Source organism: Caretta caretta, chromosome 9 (genome assembly GCF_965140235.1).
Source record: "Caretta caretta isolate rCarCar2 chromosome 9, rCarCar1.hap1, whole genome shotgun sequence".
Taxonomy (NCBI): domain Eukaryota; kingdom Metazoa; phylum Chordata; order Testudines; family Cheloniidae; genus Caretta; species Caretta caretta.
This window is the reverse complement of record NC_134214.1, coordinates 75,737,308-75,750,960: the sequence shown is the minus strand read 5'-3', so window position 1 is coordinate 75,750,960 and position 13,653 is coordinate 75,737,308.

Here is a 13,653-nt window from a genome sequence, read left to right as displayed (position 1 = left end):
ATCCACTATGACCTGCACATTTCCTAGAGTCACTACCCTTCTTGGCTGAAGGGTATTGATTGCCCTGGCTATTTAGATCATAGCAGCCCTCACGGGAGATTTGCCCACTCTAAATTGATTCCCAACTGACCAGTTGCAGTCAGGTGTTGCAAGTTTCCACAGGGCTATTGCCACTCACTTCTCAACTGTCAGGGCAGGTTTCATCTTGGTATTCCTGTGCTTCAGGGTGGGGGAAAGCAACTCACAAAGTTCCATGAAAGTGGCCTTACACATGCGAAAGTTTTGCAGCCACTGGGAATCATTCCATACCCGCAACACTATGCGGTCCCACCAGTCTGTGCTTGTTTGCTGGGTCCAGAATCGGCGTTCCACTGTATCAACATGACCCAATGCCACCATGATATCTCAATTGCCACATCCTGGGCTTTCAGGAACTTCTGTGTCCATGTTGTCCTCATAATCTTCCTCGTGCTGGCGGCTGCTAGCTAGGCTCTGCACATACTGCAGGATAATGTGCAAGGTGTTTGCAATGCTAAGAAAGCAGTGTGCAGCTGAGCGGGCTCCATGTTTGGTGTGCTATGGCATCTGCACGGATAACTCAGGAAAAAAAGGCATGAAATGAATGTTTGCCATTGCTTTCAAAGAGGGAGGGAGGGAGGGAGGGAGGGGAGACTGATGATATGTACCCAAAACCACCCGCAACAATGTTTTTGCTCCATCAGGCATTGGGAGCTTAACCCAGAATTCCAATGGGCAGCAGGGACTGTGGGATAGCTACCCACAGTGCACTACTCCATGAGTCGATGCTAGCCATGGTATTGAGGACGCACTCAGCCGACCTAATGTGCTTAGTGGGGACATGAACAATCAACTGTATAAAATTGGTTACTAAAGACTGACTTCTAAAAAATCGACCTAATTTCATAGTATAGACATGCCCTCAGTGGTGTGGAGATACTTAGTAGTGCTGGAGGTGCACTTTGAAAACCTCAGGTAAAAAGTGGAGCGACTCGGCCCCAGCCTCCTCCGCTCCACTGGCTCCCAGCCGCGCCGCCGGTGAGTGCCGGGGGGGGTGGTTCCCTCCTGCCCCCCAAGTCCCAAGGCTGGAAGCCAGGAGAGCAGAGCGGAGCGGGCTGGGGCCGGGTTACTCCACTTCCCAACGCCCCGTGAGTGCGGGCTCGGGCCTGCCCTGCATTCACCGGGTGGCAGGAAGTGGAGCGACCCGGCCACAGCCTGCTCCGCTGGCTCGTGCTGGGGGGCGGTTTCCTTCCTGCCCCCCAAGCCTGCTCCTGCCCCCCACTGACCTTGGGTGCAGCCCACCCCTGTGGAGGCCTGGGGACAGTCTTCCCCCACACCCAAAGGGGGCGCTGCATAGGGCATCACAATGTCTAGGGACTGCCCTGGGGGTGGCAGCCTCCCCACCTTTAGGCCAAGAGGCCTGCGTTAGTCTGTCGTCCACCCGAGCTAGGACACCGGATGGTTTTGCTGTCTGCCCCGCCGGAGAGCTGACCCCCCTAGACTGCTGTGTTGCTCTGCCTAACTGCAGGCCAGAGCCATTAACTATTTGCTGCCCTGTCCTGCTTGAGGGCCCTGGGCCTATAGACTCATTGTTGCTCTGCCTGACTGCAGGCCAGAGCCCTTAATTGTTGGCTGCCCCGCCCTGGTCGAAGGCCGGGGCTCACAGACCCAATTGCTGCCTGACCTACACTGCAGGCTTGGGCCTACTAGTTGTCGGCTATTTCCCCCCTGAACTGAGTCGCTCCAGAGGCATTTTAGCGAGGGGGCATGGTCTCCTCTCTGACGGATGGGGAGAGAGCCGTGACCGCCTTTCAGGTGCCAAATAATTGTTACTGTGATGGGGTTAGCTTCCCTCAGGCAAGAGTTTGATCATGGGCAAAGTTATGGTGCTAAGAGTAGTCCCTAAAGTAGTAGCTAAGGGGGTGAGGAGTCTCTGGCTTTCTGCATGATTACTCATTCTTTCTGTGTTTCTTTTTACATCTCCTTTTCTGAGCCTGCCAAACCATAATCTTTATTTCTCTAGGCTCAAGTCACTATTGTGTTGCACTTTGTGTAGTTATTCACAGCAGTTGTAGAATGGATGTAAAATGCTACCAGATTAGAGTGAGCGAGTTTTACACCTACTTTGCACTCACATTGCAATGGTGTAAATGACACACTTGGGGCAGGTCTACACTTACAACGCTGCCTCGGCACAGCTGCACTTGCTGTAATGCTTTAATGAAGACACACTATGCCGACAGGAGAGATCTTCTCCTGCCCTTGCAGTTAATCCACCTCCCTGGAAGACGCTTTCCCACCAACACAGCACTGTCTACATCAGAGTTAGGTGAGTATAACTATGTAGCTCAGGGGTATGGATTTTTCACATCCCTGAGCAACGCTGTTATACTGATGTAAGCCTATAGTGTAGACCAGACCTAGATGTTGGGCAATTGTGATTCAAGAGCCTCTGTTTCTCCTTTTCATGCCATCTTCTTTCTCTGGTAAACACTACGCAGGAAAGTTTTACTGGTTATAACAGTATAGTTATGGCTTATTCAGGTATAAGTCAGCAGTATCTCCTGTAAAAGTAAACATACTTGTTTGTCTTAGCAGTTGGCTGAACAAGAAGTAGGACTGAGTGGACTTGTAGGCTCTAAAGTTTTACATTGTTTTGTTTTTGAGTGCAGTTACGTAACCAAAAAAAATCTACATTTGTGAGTTACACTTTCATGATAAAGAAACTGCACTACAGTACTTGTATGAGGTGAATTGAAAAATACTATTTATTTTGTTTATCTTTTTTTACAGTGCAAATATTTGTAATAAAAAATAATAATATAAAGTAAGCACTGTGTACTTTGTATTCTGTGTTGTAATAGAAATCAATATAGTTGAAAATGTAGAAAAACATCCAAAAATATTTAATACATTTCAATTGGTTTTCTATTGTTTAACAGTGCTATTAATCATGATTAATTTTTTTAATTGCAGTTAATTTTTTTGAGTTAATTGCATGAGTTAACTGTGATTAATCGACAGCCGTAGTAAATACAGTTTGCTCCTGCTCTGTTTACATATTCATCATTTATGGCTGTGTCAAAGGATCAACTTTGGCTGGTGTTGGCTACAAATGACCTTAGTACTGAGTGCAGGGGTAGTGAAATATGATTACCAATGTTGTAATTATTGTAGCAATACAGGAAAGCAGGACTGTGCTTAACATGTCCCAGATGAGGGGGGACACCCTCAGTTGAAAGAATGTTGTTAAGCAGGGGCTTGAATGTCAGAGCCCTGTGAAAGTAAGAGGGGTGGGGACAGAAGTCCTGGTGCCCTGGTTAGGAGGCTGCACAACCTTCTGGGGTCCTCTCTAGACTGGCTTAACCTGTTCTTCCCAACTCTTCAAAAAATAGAGCTATGTAGGCTTTATTAGGAGCCTCTTTTGTTATTTTAATTGCTCAGTCAGAGCTGAAACCAGTTGTGTTAGAACTGTGTTTCTGCCCTGCCTGCAACAGAGCTGAAAATCCGTGAGAGACTGATGTGCAGAGGTCACAGCAGAGAGACAGAAGGTGACTGACAGCCAGCGGGGTGGCGGTGGAGAGGCATGACAAGCAGCCAGCAGGTCGGTGGTGGAGAGGCGTGATGACCAACAGGGCAGCAGTGGAGAGGCGTGACGAGCAGCCAGCAGGGCGGCAGCAGATCGGTGTGATGAGCAGCCAGCAGAGCGGCAGTGGAGACGCATGACAAGCGACCAGCAGGACGGCAGTGGAGAGGCGTGATGAGCAGCCAGCAGGGCAGCGGTGGAGAGGCATGATGAGCAGCCAGCAGGGCAGCGGTGGAGAGGAGTGATGAGCAGCCAGCAGGGTGGCTGGTGGAGGGGCGCGATGAGAGCGGTGAGCAGGTGGGCAGTGAGCGGCCAGCAGAGTGAGTAAGATGCCTCTTTACCCCTCTGCCTCAGGGTGGGAGGTGAACTCTGAATTCTGGGTCTGCACTGACCAAGGACAGCAACTGTGAGTGGGGTGCAGAGAAGGGTCAGGCATGTGAAAGGGACTTTTGGGTTGCTGGACTTAAGAACCTGAGAGGAAAAGGGCACTGCCCAACCTACTTGGCAGTGGGTCTTTTACTCATGGTTTGTATTTATGAACAGTGTTTTCCCAAATTAACTCCGAGTTACTTCCCTTCTTTTATTAAAAGTTTCTTTTCTACACTCAGACTCTGTGCTTGCGAGTGGGGAAGTATTGCCTCTCAGAGGCACTCAGCATTGGTGTGTAATTTCCCCAGGTTACTGGGTGGGAGCTCGAGCAGGCTCTGTATTGTATCGATGGAAAGGAACCCCTAGATCAGGGGTGGCCAACCTGTGGATCCAGAGCCACATGTGGCTCTTCAGAAGTTAATATGCAGCTCCTTGTATAGGCACCAACTCCAGGGCTGGAGATACAGCTGCCAACTTTCCAGTGTGCTGGGGGGTGGGGGGGTGCTCACTGTTCAACCCCTGGCTCTGATCCCTACTCCACCCCTTCCCACCCCCTCCCCTGAGCTGCCGTGCCCTCACTCCTCCCCCTCCCCCCAGAGCCTCCTGCAAGCCATGAAACAGCTGATTGGGAGGTGTGGGGAGGAAGGGAGGGGGAGGTGCTGATCGGGGGAGCTGCCCCTGGGTGGGAGCTGATGTGGGGCTGCTGACGTATTACTGTGGCTCTTTGGCAATGTTCATTGGTAAATTTTGGCTCCTTCTCAGGCTCAGGTTGGCCACCCCTGCCCTAGATATTGAACCGGGCCCTGGTTCCTGCTGGCTTCACCTGGCAAAAGGGTTACACCTACATAGGAAGAATAGAGAGGGGGGAAGGCAAAATCAGTTGCCACACATCTACATTTTTGTAGATGTTAAGTAGAATACAACTGAGTCCACTTTCTAGTTTCAAAGGGAATAAAACTTGTGGTACTTATTAGAGATCGACAAATACCATAACAAATTTCTATAAATATTGAAATGAATTCATTTGGCCTATACTTGTGCCACTTTCCTGTTTGCTGGATCAAGCAATCAAGTTTTACTCGAATGAAAATTCATGAAGTGTAAACTTCACAGCCAGATGTACAAAAATTGCAGAAACTGAATTTTAAGTTCATATGCATGAGTATTTGCACAGGAAGTGTTTGCATGCTCAGTCAAGGAGCGGAGACAAAACCATATTGCTTACCTAACCCATCACAACTAATTAACTCAGCTCAATGACTGAAAATCAAATACAGGGAACTGTTCACCATCAACCCACAGAGCTCATGCACAGTTTGCCAGCAAATTTGTTGAATCCATCTACGTAATTAATACATTCTAGGGAGTTGCCACCTGCTCATGGTTATTCCACAAAGAGAAAAAGTGGCTACATTAATCAGATATAATATTAAGTGCAAACCACTCACGCTCTTGCAGTACATACCTGTCCCAAATCAGATTCCGTTGCAGTACAGGATCTTGCTCTAAGATAATGTTGTTGCAGAAAGGTACAGTAAGTCCTGCATGGTTTTGCGAATAAGCCAGAACCCCAATATTACCGTGAAACAGACTAAGTACAGAAACTTGAACCTTTTAATTCTTTTTTAAAAAGTAGAAAACATTTTTGTCCTGCAAGTACCTACAATTGTATGAAACTCCAGATGATCTTTTAAATGCCTGTGAATCACTTACCAGATGTAACTATTGTGGTCTGATTATATGGGTCACTTACATTATAGTTCAAAACCCATTGATGACAATGGGAGTCTTTCCATTGACTGCAGGGGCTTTGGCTCAAGTCATCTGTCTTTCTGACTTAACAACCATTGGCTTCTCACTTCATCAGGTGTCAAGTCCTGTCTTTCTCTACTTTCCAAGCTGCGTGTCTCGCCTCCAGATCTCTTCTCTGTCTCCTGTGTTCTCCCCTCTTCTATACCCTGTGTCACTCCTGCAGGATGCAGTCTACTATTAGCCACTTTCCCTTTCTGTGACCATTCCTCCCAGCCTATGTCCTAACATCACAGCCTCTTACCTTAAATGCAACATTCTCTTGTTTACACAGTCCTTAGCAACAGCAAAACGTAAAGGGACACCATAAGATGCATGACTGAGGGCACTTTAAAATAGGTGCTATCCAATGTCTGCACCAGCTGGCAAAGCTTACAGCTGTGGGGATAATCAATATATCATCATGATTCAGGGACACAAAGGGGGCACCAGCTAAAGGGGGGCATGTGAACTCCCCACGTGACTTGTCCCTGCCCTGCACGTAACCCCCTCACGTGACTCCTCCCTGTCCTGCCCCCACATAACCCCCCCACGTGACTCATCCCCGTCCCACCCCCAGCCCGGGGGCCCCATGCTCTCCCTATCCCCTCCCCATCCCAAGTTAACTGACGGCGGGGGCTCTGCTCCAGTCCCTTAGGCATGTGTGGAGTCATGCACTAACGCACTCTCCCAGGCAGCCTCCAGCCACGCTGCCTGTGTGGAATGATGCCTTTGGTGCGGCACGCAGTGACTGCTCTCTCCCAGGCAGCCTCCGGCCATGCTGCCTGCCTCGGACGCTGCTCAGTGCAGCACTGGCAAGGCTGATTCTCTGCTCTGGCACTCTGAGTGCAGAAGGTGGGGGCCTGCAAGGATTCTAAAAATTAATACTGGCCACTCCAGGCTTGTATTAAACTCCCACGGTTACAGCTTTTCGCTGACCATGGATTGGTAGATGCTGCCACCACCCAAGAGCAAAACCCCTTTGACAACCCAAGAAGGCGCACTTGGGAATTCCTTCCTGGGGGGTATCCTCAAGCCCTTTCACCCCTGCTCTGGGGAAGAGCTGAGAAAAAAACAAAGAAAATCAGCTGTGTCCGTCAGCTAATTACACAACATGCGCACAAACCTCTTCTGACACAAATATCCAATTTTGTTCTTAAAAAAGGTAAATTTTATTAAATAAACAAAAGAAAGAATATATATCTGGGAATTTAGGCTATTGCTAGATTTAAAAAGAGCAACTACAAAGATTAAGCATCAAGGATAGTTTCTTGAGGTCCAGCTTAAAGGTTACAAGCAAAACACAAGCACCTGGAGTCCACAAGCCATAAAGAAATAAAAGGGATAAACCTAATTGTGTCTTCCTAGACATTTCCTGATTTACTTACATATCTGGGGTTTTAAATGAGTAGCTTCTAGGTATGATCCTGATGATTTTTTCATACCTGGCCCCAAGCTCCTTACAGCATAGTTCTGCCCTGTCCCCTCACTCCCAGAGAACAACCACAGACAGACAAAAGGGGAGTCTTGTTTCAATTTTAAAAAGTTCCAGCCTTCCCATTGGCTCCCTTGGCCAGGTGCCCACTCACTTCTTTTAACCCTTTACAGGTAGAGCAACCAGAGAACAACTACTAAGAGGGATTTTATAGCCAACTGGCCAGCTGGGTCCATAAAAGGGAGCTGCTACCCCCTGTTTCATTTATTACAGACACGCAACAGCTGCTCTCTCCTGGGCAGCCTCCGGCCATGCTGCCTGCCTGGGACACTGCCCGGTGTGGCACACAGTGGCTGCCTGGGAGAATGCAGCTGCTGCGTGCCGTTCCAGGCAGCGTGGCCAGAAGAGGAGGCCGGAACAGGAGAGGCTCTGGTCCTGCCTCTTCCCTTATGGTTCTGGCTCTGCCCCTTCATCTCCCTGGCTGCTGGCCTTCCCTCCCCCCGCAGCATTTTGGGGAGGGTCATGTGACCACCCCGCAATGGGTCACCATTGCAAGTCAGCATGCATTAACCAACAGTTACAGGCAGGTGAAAAGTTATGTTATAAAAGCAATAATGCATCAAACTGTATTAATGTACTGGTACTTCTCACTGGTTTGAGCCCTAGCTCCCCCACAATGCACCCTGACATGACCACAAGCAGTGCTTATTGACTTCCACACTGACAATGCTATTCTAAAGCATGATAATATCCCCCAAATGCATTACTTTCCATGTTTGTTTGCTCTTGTTAAAATGATTAGGGCTCAAAATTGGGTTCAAAGTTAGAGGGGATGGTTTACCTTGTTGAATACAAAACATAATTGTTCATGCGTCCATCCAGCCAAGTTCCTTAAATTTATAATGAACAGTGGAACAGAATACCTTGGTAAATGAATAGTTTTAATTTTACTACCAGTTGCAATGCATGTTGCCGGAGATAAACAATTAGTGCTTTGAAACTCTAGAGGGCAGCAGACACAGCAAACTAGCTCAAATCCTGGCTCACAGCCCCTTTATCAGTTCACACTCAAGTTTGAGGTTGAGCTTGCAGCTTCGTAGGTATCTTTGCCTGGTCCAGTGTGTAGCATTGACAATGTTGTATAAAGAGACCTGATATGGGTGCAGAGGCAGGCATCAGCTAAAGAGATGAAACAAAAGGGACTAAAATGGTAGCTAAGAAAAGTCCCTTCTTTGCTATTTTGGGCCTCTATCTGTAATATGACAGGTTTCAGAGGAACAGCCGTGTTAGTCTGTATTCGCAAAAAGAAAAGGAGTACTTGTGGCACCTTAGAGACTAACCAATTTATTTGAGCATGAGCTTTCGTGAGCCACAGCTCACTTCAGATGAAGTGAGCTGTGGCTCACGAAAGCTCATGCTCAAATAAATTGGTTAGTCTCTAAGGTGCCACAAGTACTCCTTTTCTTTTATCTGTAATATGACAGGTTTCAGAGTAACAGCCATGTTAGTCTGTATTCGCAAAAAGAAAAGGAGTACTTGTGGCACCTTAGAGACTAATATGTAATATGTAGAAAGAAAAAGAGACAGTGGTTTGCTGAAGCCCCAAGAAGCTTTTGGACTGATTTAAGAGGAAAGGACATTTGTATTAAACCTAGCTGTATTTCCAAGGGATGTCAACTGAAGCATTATTTGGATGAATTTAGGGGCCTTTGGGTAATCTGATCATTTAAAAAAAGAGATGGGGGGTTGATGGGAGGGGGACAGAAGTGCCTTCATATTTTTAGGGGATAGACATTATTCTTACCAGAACATCATGAGTTTCAAAATATTCCGTTTGCAATTGCTGCAAATTGCCAGAGGTGTCTCAAAGAACTCAAACTCTGGGATTTAAGTGACATACAAATATTTTTGTGAATCATACATAGATATATGACCAGAGAGTTTGCCTATTTGTCATTTTACTGAAGCTGCACTTACGGTCTTCTCTAGAGATAATGATGAAGAACAAATATTAGAGGCCATTTGCAAATCATTTAAATGACTGCTCAGAGTGTATGAGTTGGTTGCTGAGAAAAATACAACACCACAGAGGTCAGGGCCAAAATTATTAAAATGTACTCAGCCTGTATTTGTCCTAGAGGAATTTTTTAAGTCAGTACTAATTGAGTGGCTGTAAAGTTGTGACACAGCCAGTCTGAATGACTGTACTGTCAGAACTGCTGCTTGGAGAGCAACATAACCAGACTGGTGTATCCGATTGTTATGGGAGATTTGAAGGGCCATGGGAAAAGAATGGGATACTAGGTAGGGAGAAGGTTTAGAAGCAAGTAATTCGTTACATTTCAGATCTCTCTCCAAATACAACTTGGATTTCCAAATTCCTGAAAAGTAAAATCAGCTATCAACAGGTATAATTCTCATGTTGTGAATATATGCAGAAATGGTCCCTAAAGTCTGCATAGAGCAGAGTATAAAATCTGCGCACCTTTCAGATTGTCAGAGAGTCTTGGGATACAGATAATGTATGTCTCCTCTTAATTATTTTTTTCTTTGCTCATTTCTTGTTAACATGAATGAAAGCTGTAGTTTTCTCAGTGTAATTTTTCATTAGTTCAAATTCTTTGTATATGTGGGTTGTCGAGAGAAGTCACTGTAGATTAATGAACTCGTACAAGATTATCCTTCCGTGAGATCCACAGGGAGCATATGAGATCAGCAGTAGACAAATTAATTTAGCTCAGCTGCACTGTGGAAATGGCTTCACTGTGTTCACAGGGCAGTGACCAGAAGGACAGCATTGAGGGCTTTCATTCTGGGAGGCTGGTGATGGCTGGGGCTGGGACTGTAGTGTCCTCATCAGAGATCACCAGCCAGCAGGGATGGTATAGTCTTAGGATGGGCTGAATGGGATTCACTTTGGAAATGGATGCAACATGTGTGCATCCAATACAAGTGTGGGCACAATGGTATCTGGGTTGCAAAAGCCAGCAAGGCACACACAAGACAACATCTTTCACTTGGGAAAGGATTTTTTAAAAATAATATTTTATAAAGCATCAACACCCTGGTGTTAAAACAAAATCTTTTGTGCAGAGCTCTATAGTTGGGGATTGCATGGGCGTATGTTGTCCCTATTTTTTATGCTGTTGTTAATAAGTAAAAATCATGTTTAAGAATCAACACTATGGAGGTTAATAATATGTTACAGTGACTTTATTTTTGCAAAACAAGAAACAGGCAAAAGTAAAAAACACAGGCCAAGCATAAGGAGCTTTTGTTTTGCTGTTTTACTTTAGCACTTCTGGCTTGAGAGACAGATGGAGCATTTCCTAGTTAAAAATGCATTCTGGGCCCAACATAGCAGAACGAACCAATTTAAGTGAAAACAGAAGCCATATATTTTACTTCTGTCAGCTACTGTAAACATAACTACCTAAATGGAAGTTAGCATTTCTCCATCTGAGCAATAAGGCCTGGATCCAAAAAAGCATACAAGCATGTGCTGAACTATAAGCATGTGAGTAATTCCATTGATTTCAGTGGCACTGCTTATGTGCTTAAAATTAAGCACATGCTTAAGTGCTTTGCTGGATCAGGGTCTGAATGCCCTGGAAAGACCTTCTGGGAGCAAAGATAAAAAGCACAGTACCGATGACTCATTTCCATGTATAATGTATCTGCTTTACTCAGAATGATATGATGCATGAATTTCAGTAGCTGATATAAATTAGCATAGGCTGTTCGTGTTTCATTACATGATGTGTACATATACATAGCGAAGAATAGAAGTTATGAGTTATATGCCCAGCTGTGCCTAATACTGTCCTTATCAATGCCAGAGCAGCAGAACTAAGAGCCAGAAGGGATAAAATCCTAAGTCCCCCTCCTGTTCTTTTCTTTACTGTAAAAGTAAGGAACAAGAAGAAGTTGGCACTAATGAAATTAAGGCGTATCATATAGGACCTGTTAAAATGCTTAACTTAATTCAATAATTTAATCGCACGAGCCCAGATTCTGATAACCTTACTCATATTAAATAGTACTTTACTCTTCTAGTAATGCCATTTAATTTCAGTGGGGCTGCCTGTGGAGCAAGGTACTAGTCACCATGAGTAAGGGGATCAGAATCTGGCCCCAGAACCCTATGAATATGGGAAAGAATATGACATCAGAAAAAGTAAAAGCACATCAATAAACATATGACCAAATGGTACTCCCATTAAAAAGTTCAATACCCATTAAAACAAGAGGAATAAATATCTACATACTGCAGGCTTTAGAAAAAAATCAGACTTTGACTTTACAGAGAAATTATTCCACAATAAAAGGTGACGACTGAATAGTTAAATTCTTGAGGGAATTGGTGGACTGATTTGTGTCAAACTTCAAAATAGAACCGTTCAAAAAATAAAAATACATCATATTAATGAAATGCTAAAACAAATTCTAAGACTAACTAAGATCGCACCCAAAATTAGACGTTATGAAGACCCTTTCATTATGTCTCTAGATAGATTGGCAAAGTAAATCAGTGATTAGGCTGAGGATATCAATGGGAAAAGTTGAGTGCATGTATCAGTCTTTTCAGGATCGGGGCCTAATTGCACACAGAACCCGCAAGGCTGCAGTTATTGGAGTTGGGACTTCATATGAGCACAGGGCTCCAGCTGCTTGGAGTTTATTGCAGGATCAAGGCCATGATCACAGAAGTCTGAGAATACAAGTGAAGGAGATTCATTCAAAACTCCAATAGATATTGGCAAAAAATGTTTCACATTCTTTTCTCAGATATGATTATTTCCCACAGTACACTTTGTGTTATTCAGACGGGCAATTTTTTAGTGTAATTCTGCATGTGTAAATTGTCATGAAATCGCGCTTGCAATTTTTGCGCACACCTCAAGCTTTTGGTTTTAAGCATTTGGCCTAAAACATATTTTTATTTTTAAATAGCCACATGAAGCAAATTTTAACATTATTTCCCTCTGATATTCCCTCCACACCTTCCCTTTTCTAACTGCTATTTTTGTTTGTTGCAATTGATTAAATGGGCATTGATTTGGCTGGTAAAACATTTTGTAGCAAGCAGTATTGAGCTCTGCTTTGCAGCTCTGCCCTCTGCTGTAATGCAAACCTTTCTGTTTTTGCGTAGGAGGAACATGAGTGAAAGTGAACTGGAAAAAATGACTCTTGCATTTTCCTTGGAGTAGCAAAAATCAAAACTGATCCTTTTGTTTCACAAAGCTCTAATTACCTGGCTCACCAAAAACAGAGCAAATCTTCCAAACCCAAATTTCATAACCAGAATGTTCTGCTGGGTGGAGATTACCTCATAAGGAGAAGCATGAGCTGAGGTCAAGTCTGCTTGTTCTGTTCCTAGCTCTGCCACTGACTTACTGGGTAGCTTTGGGTGTCTCATCTTGTCATCTGTGCCTCAGTTTACTCTTCTGTAAAAGGAGTAGAATTAATAATTATGTAAACAAAGAGATCTTTGGTGAAAAATGGAACCATGGTGATTATGCTTTACTACTGTTATAGTTATCATAGAAAAACTCTCAAGTCAAGAGGGGCCCCGGGGAGATGAAAACTCTATGGCGTTTCCCTCAAGGCCTTTTCCCCATATTGATCTGTCAGAGGGAGAAGGTGTTGCCCTGTCAGAAACGGCAGAATTTTGGCCCCCCAAAGCCATGGATCAGCCAAGATCTATTGTGTGCTTCCTTGGGGGATGTGCCAAAGTCATGGCTCTCCATGAGGAGCTCTGTGTCTGCCCTGACTCTTAGCTCCCTTGGGCTCTTTGCTGTCTCTGCAGTTATTGCTGTACTGCAGGATCTGCTGACTCTAAGAAGGTGCTCCCGGGATCCTGGGCTATGCTATAGGAGCACTCAGCACAGCTCAGGAGGAGTGGGTGAAGCAGTGCAAAGGGGGCTTTTGACAACCTTTGTGCTTCCATGATCCTCACGGTGGTGAGTGCTAGGCCAGTCCCCAAGTACAACTTAAAGCAGCCTGAAGACTAAGATGCACTGAGTGCCAGTGCCCTGCAGCAGTCCCCTTACCAGCTCTATCCCCTTATTCCCAGCCATGCCACTGGCACTCACAGCCAGGATGGGGGTTGAGGTAATAGCAAGTATGGTGTCTTTGAGCCACCCGAGAATTCCCTTTGCAGAGGGAAACCTCCACTGGCCAGCTTAGGGAAGTTTTGCACTACCCTAATGATATCAAGCTCCAGTAGGATCTCAGGGGCTCAAGGCCCTTTTGGTTACTGTGAACACTTAGGCACCAAACTTTGAGCACGTGCTGTATTTGAGAGGGAACCCCAATCAAAAGAGACTGCAGACACCCCCAGCTGAGCTAATGGGGTAATTAAGGGGGAACTGTGGGTGCCTCTGTTATTTCCCTAGCACAGAAATCAAGAGATGCAAATTTCTGGAAAAGTTTTGGTTTTGATTTTTTTATTATT